Source organism: Macaca thibetana, chromosome 10 (genome assembly GCF_024542745.1).
Source record: "Macaca thibetana thibetana isolate TM-01 chromosome 10, ASM2454274v1, whole genome shotgun sequence".
Taxonomy (NCBI): Eukaryota; Metazoa; Chordata; class Mammalia; order Primates; family Cercopithecidae; genus Macaca; species Macaca thibetana.
This window is the reverse complement of record NC_065587.1, coordinates 96,087,870-96,093,869: the sequence shown is the minus strand read 5'-3', so window position 1 is coordinate 96,093,869 and position 6,000 is coordinate 96,087,870.

The window sequence follows — 6,000 nt, the reverse complement described above, 5'->3', positions numbered from 1 at the left end:
TTTTTTAAAATTACTGTATCTTTTTAATCATTCTGACTAAAATTAAAAAATGTTTTCTCTTTCCAAGACCTTATGCTTCTCCTATGTTCCCAATATGCTGGACATCAGGTGTGGGTGATAATAGTACCATGATTTTCCTTTGGAGACTCCAAATCCTCAGTCCGAATGACTTTATTCCACCTATAACTCCACAGATACCATGAAATCCAGACCTCAGTACAGAGAGTGACTTCCATGAACTTTGCTAAAAATTGTGGACAAAGTTTACTCCCTTTGGATTCTAAATAGATAGGGTAATGTTGTCTCAGTGCAGCACCTTCACAGCCTACTGAAGCAGGAGCCGATATCGAAGCAGGACTGAAAGATGCAGAGGCAGAGTCCGGATGACACTGTCTGAACACCTGAAAACACGTGAACACTCATGAACTTTACTGTTCTGTTTTAGTCCAAGGTCAGTAAGCATCTTCTGTAAAGGGCTAGATTGCAAATATTTTAGGTTTTTATGGAACATACGGTTTGGGTGCAACTATTAACCTCCAATGATGGATATGGCTGTGTTGCAATTAAACTTGATTTACAAAAACAGGTGGCAAGATCAAGTTGGCCATGGACCACAGTTTATTGACTCCTGCCTGTTCCTGACAAAGTAGAGTTTCTTTACCTGGCAACCAAAGCAATTAGTCTTAACTAATATCCCCTGTATCAGGAGCTGGATTAACAAATTTTTAAGCCAGAAATTTGAAAAATAATCATTTATAACTTTTCTCTGTTCCCTTGCAGCATAAATATAACATCAGAAAGTATGTTTCCCTCAAATGTTTCCTTTGTCTATTTACTCTTTCCATTCCCACCTATAACTTGTTATTTCAAATGACAATCATCTCCTGCTTAACACTCTATAAAAACTTTTTACATATTCGTTTGAGTCCAGGATTCCTTTCAATTCTTTTTCACACAGAAGGTCTTATATTTCCACAATACATATATTGGCGTGACATGGTCATATCCAGGTGATTGTTTATGAAACTTTGACATGGATAATATCTCCTGTCATGAAGTGCATATTATTTGACTTATTTATTAAATTTTATCTTTTGTTTCTAGAATACATATTATGTGAGGATCAGAGCAATTTTTTTTGTTTACAACTTTCTTCAATTGTTTATACATGTGGTTGATATAATGTGAATAACCAATATACGTTTCTAAAAAGAAGGCTAAATGACTCATCAGGGAAAGTAAATATAAGAATAATACATTTTTCTGAATAAATACAGACTTAAACCATATAATAAACTTCTGCATTTAGAAAACCATTAAGGTCTATAATACGTATTTACTATTCTATGGTAATCTCTTAGATTTATCTTCCACCAACATACTAACATTTTATTGGACTAAAAACAGAAAAGAGGTTTTCAAAAAATATTATTTTCATATACCTAATTTTTCGATTGTCTTTCTATTCCCATTGGCTCTTAAAATTTACTTATTGTTCAATGTCCAGTCCAAGTACAGATTCTCATTATCTTTCTAATTTATTTCCTGTAGGGCTAATTTGTTATTTTTGACACATTTTCTGTATCACACATTTTTATAGTTCATATTGTATGTAAGTTAAATTGTTGCAGATTCTTCCTATGTGCATGTCTTTAATGCACATGTACAATGAATGTTCCCAGAAAGTATTAAGAACACATTTTAACTTCTTTTTAAATCACCAATTTCAGTACGAAGCAGTGTACACAGAATATATTCACTAAATTCTTACTAAATGAGTGAATTTCAAAGGAAATTGGAAAATGGATGATCATAAAATTACATCTGGAAGGAAATCATGCCCAGAAAATTCATCTGATGACTGCACACACAATTTTTGCTAATATCATGCTGAAGAAAACAAGTGTGTTACAATAACATGAAACATAGCCAATGGTTGGGTTACACTTCACGTCATTCACTTGGTATTTTGGTGTGGAGAAATAATATTTGATCATAAGTTAATAGAATTTAAAATTGTCTTTGTTTTATCTTTATTCTAACTAGTGATATGAATCACACAAAATTTAGGATCTTTTCTTCAATGGCATAAGAATATTTTTAAAATATATTTAGCCATTCAAAAAGTACAATGATATAAACAGAATATGGAAAACTTAGCAGAAAAAACAGGAATTATAATTAATGACATATTCAATATAAACCTATAAACCATAAAATGAAGTGCCAATCTCAAATCATTTTTAAAAATATGTGGTCTGAAATCATCAAAACTGATTTTAGAAGAAATCAATACTAACATATTTGTCATACAAATAATTAATGAGAAGGTTATCAAAAATTTCATCGAAGAATTCCTATAATAAAGTTCCTGGGCCAAGAATTCATAGTTCAGAAAGGAAAATAAAGAATACATAATTTCCTTAATATATAGATGGATTCAAAACAAAAACATGTAAAAACTAGAAATTACTTTTATACAGCTAGCATAAACTCAAAATAAGTGTACCTGAGTATGCTTATGCACACAGATGATGGCATATGTGTACATGGGTGTGTGCACACCTCATGTGTATGCACTACACACGCAAGATGAATTCTATTTAAAAACATTTGCAGCAAATCTAGTAAGAGAAAATAGCAGAAATTAAATCAACAAGTAATTATCTCAGTGACGTCGGATTTTCACTATCATATACACGTCACAGATGGATGTGATCTGTGATCATTTGACTGACGGCACAAAAACAAATGCTTAAATGTTTCAGCATAGTACAGCATTTACATTTGTGTGCTATAAACAATATTGAATAATATCATTGATTTGAAAGACCAAATTTAACAAAATCTTAACTATAATACATATACTGGCCGGGCACGGTGGTTCACGCCTGTAATCCCAGCACTTTGGGAGGCCGAGACGGGCGGATCACAAGGTCAGGAGATCGAGACCATCCTGGCTAACACAGTGAAACCCCGTCTCTACTAAAAAATACAAAAAAACTAGCCGGGCGCGGTGGCGGGTGCCTGTAGTCCCAGCTACTCGGGAGGCTGAGGCAGGAGAATGGCGTGAACCCGAGAGGAGGAGCTTGCAGTGAGCTGAGATCCGGCCACTGCACTCCAGCCTGGGTGACAGAGCAAGACTCCGTCTCAAAAAAAAAAAAAAAAAAAAAAAAAATACATATACTTAGTCTTCCTCTTTCATTATTTAATTTTGCTACTCCATCATTATTATCTGGTTTAACATGGTTATCATATGTTTAGATAAATATCATATTTTTATAAGTGTAGGCAGGGATCCTTAAAATTGGTAAAACATTTTACTCTTTTTTAATGTTTCTTTGTATTTCCCACTTCCACCCATCTAGTCTTCCACAGAAACTTTAGAAAGAAATTATTAGGTTTCAAAAATTATCCAAATGGAACCGACTGATATGGCTGTGAATTAATAGTAAAGGCTCAGCGTGGAGGCTCATGCCTGTAATCCCAGCAATTTGGGAGGCGGAGGCACGTGGAGCACTTGAGGTCAGAAGTTTGAAACAATCTTGGCCAAATGGTGGGACCCTGTCTCTACTAAAAATACAAAAATCACTTGGATGTGGTGGCGTGTGCCTGTAGTCCCAGCTACTCAGAGGGATGAGGCAGGAGAATCGCTTAAACCCGGGAGGTGGAGGTTGCAGTGAGATCGCGCCACTGTACTCCAGGCTAGAGATAAGAGCAAGACCCTGTCTCAAAAAAAAAAAAAAAAAAAAAAAAAAAAAAGAGAGAGAGAGAGCGACAGAGAGAAACTGGAAATAATTGAGGTCTTTAAATATTGAGTTACACCATGCATTAAAAGCAATTCTTTTTTTTCTTTTACATAGTCAATTTTTTCTTTCACATAGTTAAGTAAAATTTAACAGATTATATTCCAATGTATTTATTGCTAATTTATTCCTAAGTAATTTGTATGTAGACATAAATTTCCTATAGTAAAATGAATTTCTTATATAATTTTCATTTTTCTTTTGATAATGTATAAGAAATATGTTATTTGTTTTTTGCTGACCTTATAATTAGCCCTGTTTTATACATTCTTATTAGTTCTTTTTATCTTAACCATATCATTATGACTTCTGCAATACAAAATAATAGATTCTTTCTGCTTGATATTCACTCTCTTATGTACTTTCTAGTTTTATTGCTATTTTATTGAAAATCATCTCAAATTTTCCATTTAAAATTAGTCATAACAGGCATCCTGGTTTCCAAAATAAAAGATATCTTTCTAATGTTTTGCTTTAAACATAATACACAGTAAATATTTATTTTTAGTGTATTTTTCTGAAACTATGGAAGTAATCGTATAATCCTTCTTCCTTAATCTTTTAATATGACATGCTTACATAAGTTTTTTAAAGTTGTATTATCCTTGAGTTCCTGATGTAAGTGTTTTTGTAATAGAGTAAAAGCCTTATTTAAAAATTTCATTTTGGTATAATTCCAGACTTACAGAAAAGTTGACTTAAGAGTACCAATAATTACTATGTATCAAAAGTACCCAACTGTAACATTATATTATAATTCTTTTATCATTGTCTTTTTCCTGAAAAGACGCATTGTGTTCCTTCAAGGCATTCTCTTAAAGTTGTACTTGAATCAAAGAAAAAATTCACAGAGAAGTTGGAAAACCTTTCATACTGAAAAATAATGATACTACTATGTACCACAATTTGTGGGATGCAAACATAGTAGTATTTAAAAATATTTATAGTTCTTTGTATTGATCCTAAAAAAGATAATGCAAAATAAATTATCTCAACATCCACAATAAGCTACAAAAACAGATTACATTAAAACTAAAGGAAGAAGAAAATGGCAACAGCAAATAAAAAAGTAGAAATTAAAGACACAGAAAAATACAAGGAAAACTTGGTTCTGTGAAAGATTAATGTATTTGTTTGACATGTGGTAAGTCTAATAACAAAAACACACATACATACAACAATATAAGGAATTTTTAAAACAACATTAGATACAGAATGTACAGAGGTGCATGATTTCTTTCCCAGATAGCTTGTGTTTTTCTAAGTATCTTATTTTTATTTATTTCTAACTTAATATGCTTGTGATCAGAGAATGTACTTTATTGAGACGATGTATGACTCACCATATATTGTATCTTGTTAAATGTTTGGTAACATTTACCAATTGAAAAAAATATATATATATTGTTAATTGGTTATAAATGTCAAATATTTATTTGTTTTTTTTTAACTCTTCTATTTTCATACTGATACCTTATTCATTTGATGAAGAGGTGATGGAAAGGTGTTAAATTATTTATTTATTTTAAATAATTTAATAATTTAAATTCTTTATTTTAATAGTTTTTAGGGGAAGAGGTGGTTTTTGGTTATACGATAAGTTATTTAGTAGTGATTTCTGAGATTTTGATGCGCCCATCACCCAAGCAGTGTACACTGTACACAATGTGTAGTCTCCCTCACCCTCCTACCTCCCTTCCCTTCAAGTCCCCAAAGTCCATTATATCATTCTTAGGCTTTTGTGTCCTCATAGCTTAGCCCCCACTTATAAGTAAGAACATGCAATGTTTGATTTTCCACTCCTGAGTTACTCCACTTAGAATAATAATCTCCAACTCCATTCAGGTTGCTGCAAATGCCATTATTTCATAATTTTTTCTTTTCTTTTTTTGTTTTTGTTTTTGGAGACAAAGTTTCACTCTTGTTGTCCAAGCTGGAGCACAATGTCACGATCTCGGCTCACTGCAACCTCTGCCTGCCAGGTTCAAGTGATTCTCCTGCCTCAGCCTCCCGAGTAGCTGGTCTCACATGTGCCTGCCACCATGCCCTGCTAAGTTTTGTATATTTAGTAGAGATGGAGTTTCACCATGTTGACCGGGCTGGTCTTGAACTCCTGACCTCAGATGACCCACCCGCTTTGGTCTCCCAAAGTGCTGGGATTACAGACATGAGCCACCGGGCCTGGCCTATTATT